Source organism: Ovis canadensis, chromosome 20, assembly GCF_042477335.2.
Source record: "Ovis canadensis isolate MfBH-ARS-UI-01 breed Bighorn chromosome 20, ARS-UI_OviCan_v2, whole genome shotgun sequence".
NCBI lineage: Eukaryota > Metazoa > Chordata > Mammalia > Artiodactyla > Bovidae > Ovis > Ovis canadensis.
In genome coordinates this window covers 49427253-49445897 of record NC_091264.1, presented here as the reverse complement: position 1 = coordinate 49445897, position 18645 = coordinate 49427253, and the positions used below count along the sequence as shown (strand labels likewise).

At 39.6% G+C, this 18645-nt stretch overlaps 2 pseudogenes; one reads left to right on the top strand and one right to left on the bottom strand.

The window, feature by feature from the left end:
* Positions 1–271: 271 nt before the first annotated feature.
* LOC138426130 (U6 spliceosomal RNA) lies at positions 272–384 on the bottom strand (annotated as a pseudogene).
* Positions 385–1628: 1244 nt separating this feature from the next.
* LOC138425181 (chorionic somatomammotropin hormone 2-like) lies at positions 1629–18442 on the top strand (annotated as a pseudogene).
* The last annotated feature ends 203 nt before the right edge of the window (positions 18443–18645 follow it).

Genomic DNA, 18645 nt, shown 5'->3' with positions numbered 1-18645 from the left:
AATGAATCATTAACCAAAGATAATTGACACCATCAGTTTCCAGTCAGATCCTCATTAGTCATACAGTGGATATCTGAACCTGTTATACGATCCACAATAATAGTTTTTAAAATTGAATTTATTGATGTTTAATTGATGGGGAATTGCTTTACAATACTGTACTGCTTTCAGCCAAACATCAACATGGATCAGCCGTAGGTATACCTATGTCCCCTGCTCTTGAACCTCCTTGCCACCTTCCTTTCCATCCCAACCCTTGAAGCTGTTAGAGAAAAATATGGAAGACTTCACAAATTTGAGCATCATCCTTGGGCAGAGACCATGCTAATCTTCTCAGTATTATTCCAATTTTTTTTAATACATGTGCTACCAAAGCAAACACATGAATAACAATTTAACAGAAAAAATTATCATATAGTTAGTCATCTACCAATAAATGATCAATTACATTAGGAATTAGGATATTCTGCTATATTTCAGTTCAGTTCAGTTCAGTTTAGTCCCTCAGTCGTGTCTGACTCTTTGCAACCCCATGAATTGCAGCACGCTGAACCTCCCTGTCCATCACCAACTCCCAGAGTTCACTCGGACTCACGTCCATCGAGTCAGTGATGCCATCCAGCCATTTCATCCTCTGTCGTCCCCTTCTCCTTCTGCCCTCAATCCCTCCCAGCATCAAAGTCTTTTCCAATGAGTCAACCCTTCGCATCAGGTGGCCAAAGTACTGGAGTTTCAGCTCTAGCATCATTCCTTCCAAAGAAATCCCAGGGCTGATCTCCTTCAGAATGGACTGATTGGAGCGCCTTGCAGTCCAAGGGACTCTCAAGAGTCTTCTCCAACATCACAGTTCAAAAGTATCAATTCTTTGGTGCTCAGCCTTCTTCACAGTTCAACTCTCACATCCATACATGACCACAGGAAAAAACATAGCCTTGACTAGACGGACCTTAGTTGGCAAAGTAATGTCTCTGCTATTGAATATGATATCTAGGTTGGTCATAACGTTTTTTCCAAGGAGTCTTTTAATTTCATGGCTGCAGTCACCATCTGCAGTGATTTTGGAGCCCGAAAATATAAAGTCTGACACTGTTTCCACTGTTTCCCCATCTATTTCCCATGAAGTGATGGGATTGGATGCCATGATCTTCGTTTTCTGAATGTTGAGCTTTAAGCCAACTTTTCACTCTCCTCTTTCACTTTCATCTTTCACTTTCATCAAGAGGCTTTTTTGTTCCTCTTCACTTTCAGTCATAAGGGTGATGTCATCTGCATATCTGAGATTATAGATATTTCTTCTGGCAATCTTGAATCCAGCTTTTCTTTCTTCCAGTCCAGCATTTCTGCTGTATTTACCACCTCTAATAAAATCGAATTTTATAAGGTCCAAAGTTCCAAGAAGGAATTAAGCATATATTTATGCATAACACATGTATACATGCACAGAAAGGTATACATGCACAGAAAGATATACACACAAATGCATCTATGTTATATAAGCTATTATCCTCCTTGCCTGTCACAATAAGCTCTTTAGTTGATGAAAGAGATAGTCCCAAATTTCTCCACCTTATATGTCTCCTTTTTGAGAACCACTTCTTTTATTTTCATCACCTAATTTTGCCGTGAAAATGCTGAGCTCAATATGCCAACAAATTCGGAAAACTCAGCAGTGGCCACAGGATGGAAGAAGGTAAGTTTTCATTCCAATCCCAAAGAAAGGCAACGCCAAAGAATGCTCAAATTACCACACAATTGCACTCATCTTACATGCTAGTAAAGTAATGCTCAAAATCCTCCAAGCCAGGCTTCGTGAGCCGTGAACTTCCTGATGTTCAAGCTGGTTTTAGAAAAGGCAGAGGAACCAGAGATCAAATTGCGAACATCCTCTGGATCATGGAAAAAGCAAGAGAGTTCCAGAAAAACATCTATTTCTGCTTCATTGACTATGCCAAAGTCTTTGACTGTGTGGATCACAATCAACTGTGGAAAATTCTGAAAGAGATGGGAATACCAGACCACCTGACCTGCCTCTTAAGAAATCTGTATGCAGGTCAGGAAGCAACAGTTAGAACTGGACATGGAACAGCAGACTGGTTCCAAATAGGAAAAGGTGTACGTCAAGGCTGTATATTGTCACCCTGCCTATTTAACTTCTATGCAGAGTACATCATGGGAAACGCTGGACTGGAAGAAACACAAGCTGGAATCAAGATTGCTGGGAGAAATATCAATAACCTCAGATATGCAGATGATGCCACCCTTATTGCAGAATGTGAAGAGGAGCTAAAAAGCCTCTTGATGAAAGTTAAAGAGGAGAGTGAAAACGTTGGCTTAAAGCTCAACATTCAGAAAACGAAGATCATGGCATCTAGTCCCATCATTTCATGGGAAATAGATGGGGAAACAGTGGAAACAATGTCAGACTCTATTTTGGGGGGCTCCAAAATCACCACAGATGGTGACTGCAGCCATGAAATTAAAAGACACTTACTCCTTGGAAGAAAAGTTATGACCAACCTAGATAGCATATTCAAAAGCAGGGACATTACTTTGCCAACTAATGTCCGTCTAGTCAAGGCTATGGTTTTTCTTGTGGTCATGTATGGATGTGAGATTTGGACTGTGAAGAAGGCTGAGCACTGAAGAATTAATGCTTTTGAACTGTGGTGTTGGAGAAGACTCTTGAGAGTCCCTTGGACTGCAAGGAGCTCCAATCAGTCCATTCTGAAGGAGATCAACCCTGGGATTTCTTTGGAGGGAATGATGCTGAAGCTGAAACCCCAGTACTTTGGCCACCTCATGTGAAGAGTTGACTCATTGGAAAAGACTCTGATGCTGGGAGGGATCGGGGGCAGTAGGAGAAAGGGATGAGCGAGGATGAGATGGCTGGAAGGCACCACGGACTCCATGGACATGAGTCTGAGTGAACTCCGGGAGATGGTGATGAACAGGAAGGCCTGGTGTGCTGCGATTCATTGGGTCACAATGAGTCGGACACGACTGAGCGACTGAACTGAACAGAACTGAACTGAATTGAACTGAATTTTAAATAACGATTTTATTCTTAGGTACCATGCCCCTTTAAACTAAAAGCAGAGAAAACCTAGTAAATGCTTATATCTTATCCTTAATTAAATTATCTCTTTTCTAGTAAATTGGAAAAAAAGAATCATGCTCAGATCTCATTCAGAAGGATATAATCTCTATTTTATCAGTTCTCTTTGTCCAAACTCAATTCTTGCTCACTTCAGTCTTAAATTCTGCTTACTTACAAAGGGTGCACAGGAAAAGTAATATTAAAATCATGCTAGCAAGAGTCTATGATTTTATGCTTCTGTTGGCCAAAGGTAGGGCTAGGAATAATATCTGAAATATTACAATACATCATGGAAGAATGAAGGTCTAGTTCTACTGTCAAAGAGGTGATGCTTTGAGACGGTTCAAAAACTAAGCCCCATGGGTTGTTAGGATGTACTCCCGACCAGACAAGTAAATTTTGTCCCTAAAAAGTCAACGTCAGGAAAGGGCAGGCCTTGTTCGCAGAGCCGATGACGTTGTCTTGGGTGCTGACCAGGTAATAGTGTTGTATTACCATTTGGAGATTTATGTGCTATTTTTTAAAGAAAGAAACATAACAAGAAGATTAAAGATGCATATAAGGAGTAGACCTCTCAAGGTGCCTAGAAGAAAGGCTAGCCAGGAGACCAGGCCCCCACACTGATAGTCAAAGACTTTAACAGTGAGTATTTTATAGACAGAGCAGAACAAGTGGATAAAACCAATGTTCTAGGGTCACTTTGTTTTGCAGTCAAAGACAAAATATTTTTCTCTTTAAGCAGAGTCATCACAGCTCCTGCTGTGGTCCTGGTTACACACATGCAGACCGAAAGCCACAGGCATGTGTGATGTGACATCAGGAAGTGAACAGATGAGTGTATTGGTGCCCAGTCACCTGCATCTGCTAATAATGGGGCCTGGGGAAAATTATTTGCCCTCTCCAAGTCATTGCATCTTCATTAACATAACTTGATGATCATAGTGAAGATTAAGGTTATCTCACAGGGTTCCTGTGAAACACAAATTTTAAGATGTTTTAAAGCTTTTGGGGAGGTCTTAAGATGGCGGAGGAATAGGACATGAAGACCACTTTCTCCCTCACAAATTCCTCAAAAGAACATTTCAACACTGAGCAAACTCCACAAAACAACTTCTGTATGCTGGCAGAGGACATCAGGCAACCAGAAAAGCAGACCATTGTCTTCACAAACAGGTAGGGAAAAATATAAAAGACGAGAAAGGAGACAAAGGAGGTGGGGAGGGAGCTCTGTCCCGGGAAGGGAAGCCCATCCCGGGAAGGGAATTTTAAGAAAAGAGGTTTCCAAACACCAGGAAACACTCTCCCTGCCAAGTCTGTGGCGAGCCTTGGAAACACAGAGGGCAACATAACAGGAAGGGAAAAATAAAGAAATAATTAAAACCAAGAGATTACAAGCCCAACAGTAACTCCCCCAGCGGAAAAGCAGCACAGACGCCTGCATCCGCCACTGGGAAGTGGGGCAGGGCAGGGAAGAGCGTGAAGTGCGGGCTGCAGTGCTTTGTAAGAATCGGGCAGGAACGCCCCACGCACAGCCAGAACGATCTAACTTGGGCTAGCAAACCAGACTGTGGGATAGCTATCACACGAAAAGCTTGGACATAAGACACCTCCAGGACCAAGCACAGAACAAAGGAAGGAACGGAATAAGCCAGCTGCAGACCATCCCCCACCGGGGACAGGCAGCCAGAGCCGTAAGGGCTGGAAAGGGGCACTTGCAGACCCGGAGAGACTTCACTTACCAAACTGCAAGCAGGCTTCTTTTCTAAGACTTCTGGGGGTGCTGGACAGTCATCATCTGCCTCACAAGGGGAGCCAGCGGTCCACCCAGAAAACTGAGCAGCAGAGGCAGAAAAGGCAACAAGTCGCAGCTATAGCACTCACCAAACTTCTGAGCTACTTGGACCTGGGAAGGGCACAAAACACATTCCCAACCAAATCTGTGCCTCTGAGGGCTACCTGAACCCCGAAACTGAGCGGCTTAGACCGGGAAAGTACACGCAGCCTAGGGCCGGCCTCAGACAGTTCCTGGCTGAGCATCATAGAGCTGGAACGGTTTGTACGCCGCGAGAAGGGACAGGTCCAGCGGGGCTGAGACACTGTGTGCACAGGACAGCGCTATTTGTTTGCAGCATCCCCCCTCCCCACAGCGCGACTGAACTAGTGAGCCTAAAAAACCATCATAAAGAAGAAGTTAAACAGAGGGAACCGCCTTGGAAGCGACCCCACAATGTCCACAACATCAGAGAAGGGCCAATATATTTTTACTATTTTAATAATCATTCCTTTTTTTTTCTTTTTCTTTTTTTTCTCTTTTCTGACTTTCTCTAAATAGTTAAGTCTTCTATTTCTCCTCTAATTTTTATTTCTATAGCCTAATATTAATATTCAAAAAAAAAAGACTCTTTTTTTTTTTTTAAGGCAAACACCATATATAGTCTTTGGGTGGTTATTGGTGTTTTTTTTTTAATAATTCTTGTGGCTTTTTTTTTCTTTTTTCCTTTTTCCTTCTGCTTCTTTTCTTTAATATTGTATTTTTGAAAATCCAACCTCTTCTCTAGATTTTTAATCTTTGCTCTTCAGTTTTTATTGTCAATTTTGTACATTTAAAAACCCAGACTTCACTACCCAACTTTACCTGAGAGCGAGATTACAAGCTTGACCACTCTCTCCTCCTTTGGACTCTCCTTTTTCTCCACCAGGTGGCCTCTGTCTCTTTTCTCCCCCATCTCTTCTCTATCCAACTCTGTGAATCTCTGTGTGTTCCAGACGGTGGAGAACACCTAAGGAACTGGTTACTGGCAGGATTTGTCTCTCTCCTTCTCATTCCTCTCTCTTATCCTCCTGGCCACCTCTGTCTACTTCTTCCCTCTCCTCTTCCCTGTATAACTCCGTAAATACCTCTGAGTGGTCCAGACTATGGAGCGCACATAAGGAAGTGACTACTGGCTAGCTTGTTCTCTCCTCTTTTGATCTCACCGCATCTCATTCCAGTCACCTCTAACTACCCCCTCCCTCTTCTCTTCTCCTTGTAACTCAGTGAACTTCTCTGGGTGTCCCTCAATGTGGAGAAACTTTTCATCTTTAACCTAAATGTTTTATCATCAGTGCTGTATAGATGGAGAATTCTAGAGGCTACTGTAAAAATAAAACTGAAAACCAGAAGCAGGAGGCTTAAGTCCAAAGCCTGAAAACATCAGAGAACTCCTGAATTCAGGGAACATTAAGGAATAGGAGCTCATCAAATGCCTCCATACCTACACTGAAACCAAGCTCCACCCAAGGACCAACAAGTTCCAGAACAAGACATACCACACAAATTCTCCAGCAACACAGGAACACACTCCTGAGCTTCAATATACAGGCAGCTCAAAGTTACTTCAAAACCTTTGACGTCCCATAACCCATTAATGATCACTCCACTGCACTCCAGAGAGAAGAAACCCAGCTCCACCCACCAGAACTCCAACACAAGCCTCCCTAACCAGGAAACCTTGACAAGCCACTGATACAACCCCACCCACAGTGAGGAAGCTCCATAATAAAGAGAACTCCACAAATTCCCAGAATATAAAAAGGCCACCCCAAACGCAGCAATATAACCAAGATGAAGAGACAGAGGAATACTCAGCAGGTAAAGGAACAGGAGGGTTGCCCACCAAACCAAACAAAAGAGGAAGAGGTAGGGAATCTACCTGAGAAAGAATTCCAAATATTGATAGTGAAAATGATCCAAAATCTTGAAATCAAAATGGAATCACAGATAAATAGCCTAGAGACAAGGATTGACAAGATGCAAGAAAGGTTTAACAAGGACCTGGAAGAAATAAAAAAAAGAGTCAATATATAATGAACAATGCAATAAATGAGATCAGAAACACTCTGGAAGCAACAAATAGCAGAATAACGGAGGCAGAAGATAGGATTAGTGAAATAGAAGATAGAATGGTAGAAATAAATGAATCAGAGAGGAAGCAAGAAAAATGAATTAAAAGAAATGAGGACAATCTCAGAGACCTCCAGGACGATATGAAATGCTCCAACATTCGAATTATAGGAGTCCCAGAAGAAGAAGACAAAAAGAAAGACCATGAGAAGATCCTTGAGGAGATAATAGTTGAAAACTTCCCTAAAATGGGGAAGGAAATAATCACCCAAGTCCAAGAAACACAGAGAGTTCCAAATAGGATAAACCCAAGGCAAAACACCCCAAGACACATATTAATCAAATTAACAAAGATCAAACACAAAGAACAAATATTAAAAGCAGCAAGGGAAAAACAACAAATAACACACAAGGGGATTCCCATAAGGATAACAGCTAATCTTTCAATAGAAACTCTTCAGGCTAGGAGGGAATGGCAAGACATACTTAAAGTGATGAAAGACAATAACCTACAGCCCAGATTACTGTACCCAGCAAGGATCTCATTCAAATATGAAGGAGAAATCAAAAGCTTTACAGACAAGCAAAAGTTGAGAGAATTCAGCACCACCAAACCAGCTCTCCAACAAATTCTAAAGGATATTCTCTAGACAGGAAACACGAAAAGGGTGTATAAACCCGAACCCAAAACAATAAAGTAAATGGTAACAGGATCATACTTTTCAATAATTACCTTTTACGTAACTGGGTTGAATGCCCCAACCAAAAGACAAAGACTGGCTGAATGGATACAAAAACAAGACCCCTCTATATGCTGCTTACAAGAGACCCACCTCAAAACAAGGGACACACACAGACTGAAAGTGAAGGGCTGGAAAAAGATATACCATGCAAATAGAGACCAAAAGAAAGCAGGAGTGGCAATACTCATTTCCGATAAAATAGACTTTAAAACAAAGGCTGTGAAACGAGACAAAGAAGGCCACTACATAATGATCAAAGGAACAATCCAAGAAGAAGATATAACAATTATAAATATGTATGCACCCAATATAGGAGCACCGTAATATGTAAGACAAATGGTAAAAAGCATGAAAGGGGAAATCAACAATAACACAATAATAGTGGGAGACTTTAATACCCCACTCACACCTATGGACAGATCAGCTTATCAGAAAATCAACAAAGAAATGCAAACTTTAAATGATACGTTAGACCAGTTAGACCTAATTGATATCTATAGGACATTTCACCCCAAAACAATGAATTTCACCTTTTTCTCAAGTGCTCATGGAACCTTCTCCAGGATAGATCACGTCCTGGGCCATAAATCTAAACTTGATAAATTCAAAAAAATTGAAATCATTCCAAGCATCTTTTCTGACCATAATGCATTAAGATTAGATCTCAATTACAGGAGAAAAACTATTAAAAATTCCAACATATGGAGGTTGAACAACACACTTCTGAATAACCAACAAATCGCAGAAGAAATCAAAAAAGAAATCAAAATATGCATAGAAACTAATGAAAATGAAAACATAACAACCCAAAACCTGTGGGACACTGTAAAAGCAGGGCTAATGGGAAAGTTCATAGCATTACAGACATACCTCAAGAAACAAGAAAAAAGTCAAATAAATAACCTAACTCTCCACCTAAAGCAACTAGAAAAGGAAAAATTGGAGAACCCCAGAGTTAGTAGAAGGAAAGAAATCTTAAAAATTAGGGCAGAAATAAATGCAAAGGAAACAAAAGGGACCATAGCAAATATCAACAAAGCCAAAAGCTGGTTCTTTGAAAGGATAAATAAAATTGACAAACCATTAGCCAGACTCATCAAGAAGCAAAGAGAGAAAAATTAAATCAATAAAAATAGAAATGAAAATGGAGAGATCACAACAGACAACACAGACATACAAAGAATCATAGGAGACTACTATCAGCAGTTATATGCCAATAAAATGGACAACGTGGAAGAAATGGACAAATTCTTAGAAAAGTACAATTTTCCAAAACTGAACCAGGAAGAAATAGAAAATCTTAACAGAACCATCACAAGCACGGAAATTGAAACTGTAATCAGAAATCTTCCAGCAAACAAAAGCCCAGGTCCAGATGGATTCACAGCTGAATTCTACCAAAAATTTCGAGAAGAGCTAACACCTATCCTACTCAAACTCTTCCAGAAAATTGCAGAGGAAGGTAGACTTCCAAACTCATTCTATGAGGCCACCATCACCCTAATACCAAAACCTGACAAAAATACTACAATAAAAGAAAACTACAGGCCAATATCACTGATGAATATAGATGCAAAAATCCTCAACAAAATTCTAGCAATCAGAATCCAACAACACATTAAAAAGATCATACACCATGACCAAGTGGGCTTTATCCCAGGGATGCAAGGATTCTTCAATATCTGCAAATCAATCAATGTAATTCACCACATTCACAAATTGAAAAATAAAAACCATATGATTATCTCAAAAGATGCAGAGAAGGCCTTTGACAAAATTCAACATCCATTTATGATAAAAACTCTCCAGAAAGCAGGAATAGAAGGAACATACCTCAACATAATCAAAGCTATCTATGACAAACCCACAGCAAACGTTATCCTCAATGATGAAAAATTGAAAGCATTTCCCCTAAAGTCAGGAACAAGACAAGGGTGCCCACTTTCACCGCTACTATTAAACATAGTTCTGGAAGTTTTGGCCACAGCAATCAGAGCAGAAAAAGAGATAAAAGGAACCCAAACTGGAAAAGAAGAAGTAAAACTCTCACTGTTTGCAGATGACATGATCCTCTACATGGAAAACCCTAAAGACTCCACCAGAAAATTACTAGAGCTCATCAATGAATATAGTAAAGTTGCAGGATATAAAATCAACACACAGAAATCCCTTGCATTCCTATACACGAATAATGAGAAAGTAGAAAAAGAAATTAAGGAAACAATTCCATTCACCATTGCAACAAAAAGAATAAAATACTTAGGAATCTATTTACCTAAAGAAACTAAAGACCTATACATAGAAAACTATAAAACACTGGTGAAAGAAATCAAACAGGACACTAATAGATGGAGAAATATACCATATTCATGGATCAGAAGAATCAATATAGTGAAAATGAGTATACTACCCAAAGCAATTTACAAATTCAACGCAATCCCTATTAAGCTACCAGCCATATTTTTCACAGAACTAGGACAAATAATTTCAAGACTTGTATGGAAATACAAAAAACCTAGAATAGCCAAAGCAATCTTGAGAGAGAAGAATGAAACTGGAGGAATCAACTTGCCTGACTTCAGGCTCTACTACAAAGCCACAGTCATCAAGACAGTATGGTACTGGCACAAAGGCAGACATATAGATCAATGGAACAAAATAGAAAGCCCAGAGATAAATCCACACACATATGGACACCTTATCTTTGACAAAGGAGGCAAGAATATACAATGGAGTAAAGACAATCTCTTTAACAAGTGATGCTGGGAAAACTGGTCAATCACTTGTAAAAGAATGAAACTAGATCACTTTCTAACACCATACACAAAAATAAACTCAAAATGGATTAAAGATCTAAATACAAGACCAGAAACTATAAAACTCCTAGAGGAGAACATAGGCAAAACACTCTCCGACATAAATCACAGCAGGATCCTCTATGATCCACCTCCCAGAATACTGGAAATAAAAGCAAAAATAAACAAATGGGATCTAATTAAAATTAAAAGCTTCTGCACAACAAAGGAAAATATAAGCAAGGTGAAAAGACAGCCTTCTGAATGGGAGAAAATAATAGCAAATGAAGCAACTGACAAACAACTAATCTCAAAAATATACAAGCAACTTCTGCAGCTCAATTCCAGAAAAATAAACGACCCAATCAAAAAATGGCCCAAAGAACTAAATAGACATTTCTCCAAAGAAGACATACAGATGGTTAACAAACACATGAAAAGATGCTCAACATCACTCATTATTAGAGAAATGCAAATCAAGACCACAATGAGGTACCACTTCACACCAGTCAGAATGTCTGTGATCCAAAAATCTGCAAGCAATAAATGCTGGAGAGGGTGTGGAGAAAAGGGAACCCTCCTACACTGTTGGTGGGAATGCAAACTAGTACAGCCACTATGGAGAACTGTGTGGAGATTCCTTAAAAAATTGCAAATAGAACTACCTTATGACCCAGCAATCCCACCGCTGGGCATACACACCGAGGAAACCAGAATTGAAAGAGACACATGTACCCCAATGTTCATCACAGCACTGTTTATAATAGCCAGGACATGGAAACAACCTAGATGTCCATCAGCAGATGAATGGATAACAAAGCTGTTAGTACATATACACAATGGAGTATTACTCAGCCATTAAAAAGAATACATTTGAATCAGTTCTGATGAGATGGATGAAACTGGAGCCAATTATACAGAGTGAAGTAAGCCAGAGAGAAAAACACCAATACAGTATACTAACACATATATATGGAATTTAGAAAGATGGCAATGACGACCCTGTATGCAAGACAGGAAAAAAGACACAGCTGTGTATAATGGACTTTTGGACTCAGAGGGAGAGGGAGAGGGTGGGATGATTTGGGAGAATGGCATTGTAACATGTATACTATCATGCAAGAATCGAATCGCCAGTCTATGTCCGACACAGGATACAGCATGCTTGGGGCTGGTGCATGGGGATGACTCAGAGAGATGTTATGGGGAGGGGGGTTCATGTTTGGGAACGCATGTACACCCGTGGTGGATTCATGTCAATGTATGGCAAAACCAATACAGTATTGTAAAGTAAAATAAAGTAAAAAAGAATAATAATAATATTACATTATTATATTAAAAAAATAAATAAATAAAGCTTTTGTTTGGGAACGCATGTAAGAATTAAAGATTTTAAAATTTAAAAAATAAAAAACTAAAAAAAAGATAAAAATAAAAAAAAAATTAAAAATTAAAAAAATCATTATAAAATGCTGAAAAAAAATAAAAAGCACTCTTTAAGAATAAAAAAAAATAAAAAAAAAATAAAGCTTTTGGGAAAGTGTCAAAGACATGCATGGGGTTACAAAGGTGAGTGAGCAGATCCAAGGTACAGTATCCTTTTTCTGTTAGTATTCTCTCTGTATTCAATAATAGTGATCAGTCAGTCATGTGTTTACCCTTACCCCAGTGTGATGGTAAACCACACAGAACAACTGGACTTTTCTTGTCATTTCAGTGTCTAAAATTCAAGCATTAGTCAATGTAGAGTGAGAAAATTACAAACTCCTCGAAGGCCTCGCTGCTCAGAGTCTGTAGATTCCCAATATTAAACTGTCTTAAAAGAATGGCCTAAACACTCTGGCTCAGAATTAAGTTCCAAATGTTTGCAGAGCACAGAAATACTTCTGGGAGCAATTCAAAAATACAGGAAATAACTTACTTCTCCAAGTATCTACCTGTGCAAATATCATCCACGTAAATTTTACACAGAAGGCACTCCTTCTTGCCCACCCCAGCTTCTACAGCAACAACTCCTGCTCAGAGCAACAGAGAAATAAAGGCTTACCTCCACAGGATGGATTTGATAACCTCAGGCAAATAGATCATTTCAGAATGGCTCATGTTTTTATTTAAACAGGGTTCTGCCTGCTGCTGGTGGTGGTCATGTCAAATCTGCTCCTGTGCAAAGGCAACTCATGCCCCTCCTGCGGTCCTGACGTGTTTGTCACCTCCCTGAAATCCCTTACAAACGTGTTTATTGATGCTGCCAGGCTCTCCCGCAACTTCCATAACCTTTCTGCAATAATGTTCAAGGAGTTTGTAAGTACTATGGTAGTGGTGTTTTAGTTGCTAAATCGTGTCCGACACTTGCGACCCCATGGACTGTAGCCCACCAGGCTCCTAGAAGTAAACTTTGCCTAAGTGATGGCGCTATACTATCCTTTAAACAAGAAGGCTGCAATAACATACTCTCTTGGGCAAAGAAGCTGTCAGCTCATAAGATGTGGAAATTGAAGAAAGGATCAGTTTTGTGAAATCTCAAAGTTTCCTAAGAAGTGCAATAACTTTTTCAGTTTCCTTTCATTCATTTTCTTTTTAAAATAAGCAAAATAAATGATTTTGTATTTGTCAGCTAGGAATGCCATAAAATAATACATTAGATTCAGTGGAATAAACAACAGAAATTTATTTCCTCACAGTCCGGGGGCTAGAAGTCCAAGATCAGGGTGCCAGCAAGGTGAGGTTCTGGTGAGAATTATTTCTTCCCAGGCTGGCTTCTTCATGAGTCCTCACAAAGGGGGGGTGGGGGTGGGGAAGAGAGATAGAGGAAAAGACACAAAGACACAGAGAGAATTCTCTGGTGTTTCGCTTCATGAAGACACTAAACCTATCGAATGAGTGTTCCACCCTAAGAGCTCATTTACCATTAATGGGCTTCACTGGTGGCTCAGATGGTAAAGAATCTGCCTGCAATGTGAGAGACTTAGGTTCTATCCCTGGGTCTGGAAGATACCCTGGAGAAGGGAATGGCAAGCCACTCCATTATTCTTGCCTGAGAAATCCCATGGAGAGAGGAATCTGGTTGGCTATAGACCATGGGATCCCAAAAAGTTGGAACCCTTTTCAAAACACAGTATTTTGGCAGTTAGGTCTCTAACACATTAATTAGAAGAACACAGATTCAGTCCACAATACTACCTGACACAAAGCACTTTTAGGTGGGACTGGGGAAAGGAAGCATATTGATTTTCTGATCTTTCAGTGTCTCTGGGCTTTCTTCCCCAGGTTCAGAATAAATAGGCAATAAATGAGACATGCTCTGCAGTGAACTGGGTAGATGGAACTTATTAAACAAAGCTGAATCCCGATCACAAAAACGAATACTGGTAGTTCTTTTAATGCTACAAATTATTGTTTTAAGATTTGCAGTGAATAGGTTTCGAGCTACAATAGAAGGGGTGTTTACAATTGGAAACAATTATTCTCTTTCTGAGGAAAGTATTTGAAAGTTGTATGTTAATTCTTTACAGTCAATCAGGGAGCACACAGTAGAACAGACAGCTAATAAAAGGCGGTGCTAAAGGTTTCTATTAAAGTCACGCAGTTCTTTTTACTCACTAGAATTTCTTTCATCCTCCATTTTGACTGTCCATTTTTTTTCCCAACTCTTGCAAGTAGACAAAATATTAAATGGTTAAATATAGGTGCATGCATACATTCTAAGTCAATTCAGTTGTGCCCAGCTCTTTGCAATCCTACTGACTCTAGCCCAACAGTCTCCTCTGTCCATAGGATTGGCCAGGCAAGAATACTGGAGTATGCTGCTGTACTCTCTTGCAAGGGATGCTCCACACCTAGGGATCAAACCTGAGTTTTCTTATATCTCCTGCATTGGCTGGAATATTCTTTATTACTACCATCCCCTGGGAGGCACCAAATATTGGTACATATGTACTATATTTGGTTTAAATAGTAAAAAAAAAAAAAAAAAAAAAAAAGATAATAATAGAACAGAGAAGGGAAAAGGTTAAACTTAGAAAAGTTATACGTAAAATCATTTTTATAGAGACAAGGTACAGAAGAGTAGGAACAGAAGGACTTTCACATTTTGTGATGCCCCCTGTTAAAAAAAATACGTCTATGAAACATGTTAATGTTCTGTTAATGGGTCCATCTACTGAATGCCCAACAACCGTAACTTACTGCCTGATCACTTTCAGGATGAAAATTATGCCCAGGGCAAACAGTACTATATCAATGCAACCAACAGCTGCCACACCAATTTTTTCCATACTTCCGAAGAAACAGATAAAGCTCACCAGATGAACGTGAGTTTACCCTGGGTTTTTCATCGGATCAAATGAGACAGTATGTAGGTTACCAGACTTCAGATTATTAGAGGTTATGTAACTGTACATGCAGCAAAAGGTGGAGGTAATCAATTGAAGAGAAATTATATTATGCAGTTGATGAAGCATGAGCGAAATCAAGGGATGACTAAAGATCTGTAGTTCAGTTCAGACGCTCAGCCGTGTCTGACTTTTGTGACCCCATGATTCGCAGCCTGCCAGGCCTCCCTGTCCATTACCAACTCCCGGAGTTCACTCAGACTCATGTCCATCGAGTCAGTGATGCCATCCAGCCATCTCATCCTCTGTTGTCTCCTTCTCCTCTGCCCCCAATCCCTCCCAGCATCAGAGTCTTTTCCAATGAGTCAACTTTTTGCATGAGGTGGCCAAAGTATTGGAGTTTCAGCTTTAGCATCATTCCTTCCAAAGAAATCCCACGGTTGATCTCCTTCAAAATGGACTGGTTGAATCTCCTTGCTGTCCAAGGGACTCTCAAGAGTCTTCTCCAACACCGTAGTTCAAAAGCATCAATTCTTCAGTGCTCAGCCTTCTTCACAGTCCAACTCTCACATCCATACATGACCACTGGAAAAACCATAGCCTTGACTAGAGGGACCTTAGTTGGCAAAGTAATGTCTCTGCTTTTCAATATACTATCTAGGTAGGTCATAACTTTCCTTCCAAGGAGTAAGCGTCTTTTAATTTCATGGTTGCAATCACCATCTGCAGTGATTTTGGAGCCCAAAAAAATTCAGTCTGACACTGTTTCCACTGTTTCCCCATCTATTTCCCATGAAGTGATGGGATTGGATGCCATGACCTTCATTTTCTGAATGTTGAGCTTTAAGCCAACTTTTTCACTCTCCTCTTTCACTTTCATCAAGAGGCTTTTTCATTCCTCTTCACTTTCTGCCATAAGGGTGGTGTCATCTGCATATCTGAGGTTATTGATATTTCTCCCAGCAATCTTGATTCCAGCTTGTGTTTCTTCCAGTCCAGCATTTCTCATGATGTACTCTGCATAGAAGTTAAATAAGCAGGATGACAATATACAGCCTTGATGTCCTCCTTTTCCTATTTGGAACCAGTCTGCTGTTCCATGTCCAGTTCTAACTGTTGCTTCCTGACCTGCATAAAGATTTCTCAAGAGGCAGGTCAGGTGGTCTGGTATTCCCATCTCTTTCAGAATTTTCCACAGTTGATTGTGATCCACACAGTCAAAGGCTTTGGCATAGTCAATAAAGCAGAAATAGATGTTTTTCTGGAACTCTCTTGCTTTTCCATGATCAAGCTGATGTTGGCAATTTGATCTCTGGTTCCTCTGTAGTAGCAACATAAATAATAGATCTATTGATTGTCCATGCAGACAACTTTAGTTCAACCAATGCATTAGACACAGGATTGCAGCTGTTATTCTTTATGAAAACAGGAAATGAATGGGAACTTCCATGTGTAAAATATAAGATTGCAAAATTCATAAATATGTAAGAAACACACCTCAGTTTTGAGTCCTTCCTCTTACTAGTGACTCCTACTTGGGAATCCTATACTGCACCACCCATGCTCCCACATCTGCCTTTCAAGGCTCTCCTGATTCTTCTACTTCTCCTATACCTCCTTCATTTGTCATTTCAATGACTCTCTGTCACATTTTATTCTTAATTTGTAAGTCTCCCCCACAATGGCCTATAAAACATCGTTTTGCTTCTCATGGCTGCAACAATTGCCTCTGTTTTGAGGACAACACAGTTTATATATCAAGCCTCAATCACTTATGGCAACTCCAAATTTTCACTGTTATAATCTCTCCTTTCTGATTTCGTGCATTATCCTTCCTCCTAACATTATTTAAACTATTTTCACATGCATCCCCCCTTAAAATTCTTTCTCTCTCTTCAACCTTCTTATGATACCGGCATTGTTTTCCTCTGTTAAGCTCATTTATTAATGAGGGTGAACAAGTAGAGGAAAAAGGACAAAGAGGAAGAAGAGGAGGGATTGTTCAATAAACTTATTGAGATTTACTACATGGCCTCACATTTTACTAAGCACTTTATGTGCATTAGTATATTTAATCCTACTCAGTTGTCTGTTCTTTACCAGTAAAACAGTTCATGATTGTAAAAAAAAAAAAAAAAATCAAGCATATTAACTAGAGATCTTCAGCCCCTGGGATTTTCAGGCTCAATTCTGCTAGTAGTAGTGAACTGGGGAGGGAACCCTAGTATGAAAGAAGTGTCAGAGATTTTCCTATCAAGCGCCATAGAGATTGAGAACATGTCAGACAAACTTCAAGCATTCACAGAGAGTCAATTCAGCAAGGTGAGCATCCTGCAGAGGGCTTTCTTGCTTTGTTCATGAATGAAAGAGGTGACCTCTGTAATGCGTAAGGAGTTTGGAAATATCTCATTTTGTAAGAAAAAGATTCATGACTTCTATATGCTAGACTGCTACTACATAAAGCAGGAGCCTAGTCATTCATAGTGATAGATTCTACTGTGAAGGAATCAGAATTTCACTGCAATTTTTGACATGTGCAGCTTTGCCTGCATTGCACACAATTCTACCAGAAGCTTTCCTCTTCCTGGGCACAGGTGGTTGAAATATTTTCAAGAGTATTAGTACTAGAGAACAGAATTTCCAAGATCAGCATTTTTCTAAAGTATGCCAGAAAGAAAAACATCAATACAGTATACTAACACATATATATGGAATTTAGAAAGATGGTAATGATAACCCTGTATGCAAGACAGCAAAAGAGACACAGATGTATAGAATGGACTTTGGGACTCTGGGGGAGAGGGAGAGAGTGGGATGATGTGGGAGAATGGCATTGAACATGTATACTATCATGTGAGAAATGAATCACCAGTCTATGTTTGATACAGGATACAGGATACAGGATGCTTGGGGCTGGTGCACGGGAATGATCCAGAGAGATGATATGGGGTGGGATGTGGGAGGGGGTTCAGGATTGGGAACTCTTGTACATCTGTGGCAGATTCATGTCAATGTATGGCAAAACCAATACAGTATTTCAAAGTAAAGTAAAGTAAAAATTAAAAAAAGTTGAAAAATAAAAATACAGTATCCCAGAACATCTGCTATTAAGTTCCACTTGTCTTCTTTCTCTGTTCTCCTCAAACCAATGGATGAGAGTAGGAAGGAAGGAAAGAGAATGTTAAAATTAGACTTGTGTTATGTTTCTACTTTTTAGATTTCTAATAGTTTTCTCATAGGCTGGTTCCCAAATCCATATCTAGAGTTTTATATTCATATGTCTTCCCCAAATCTTAATTTGATAATTAGAAGAAAAAAAAGATAAGCAAATACTAATAAAATGCATAAGAAGTCATTATCATTTGGGTATTCAGATTATTGTTCCAGTCTTGCAGACGATATAGGAGGCTCGCATTACCTAGTCAGGACTCCCATCCCTGACGTCCAGCGATGAAGATAGGCGTGATTCCGAATTTTATAACCTGGTCCACTGCCTGCGCAGGAATTCATGTAAAGTTGACATGTACATCAAGATCCTAGTGTGCCAAACCCGCAAAATGTGCCAAATTCACATCCATCCCATCCAGCTCTGAGATGGTCATAATGATCTATCCCATAGCAAGCTATTTTGAAATTTACAGCTTTTTAATGCATGCTCTGTAATGGGTCTTTTCTTAAAAAAATAAACACAGACGCTTTAGAGATGTCAAAATCTGAGAGGGCATTTTGTTAACATTTCTTATCTTAATTTAAGAGAAAATCAAAAGAAAATCCACTCTTACATTGAGAGAATGAA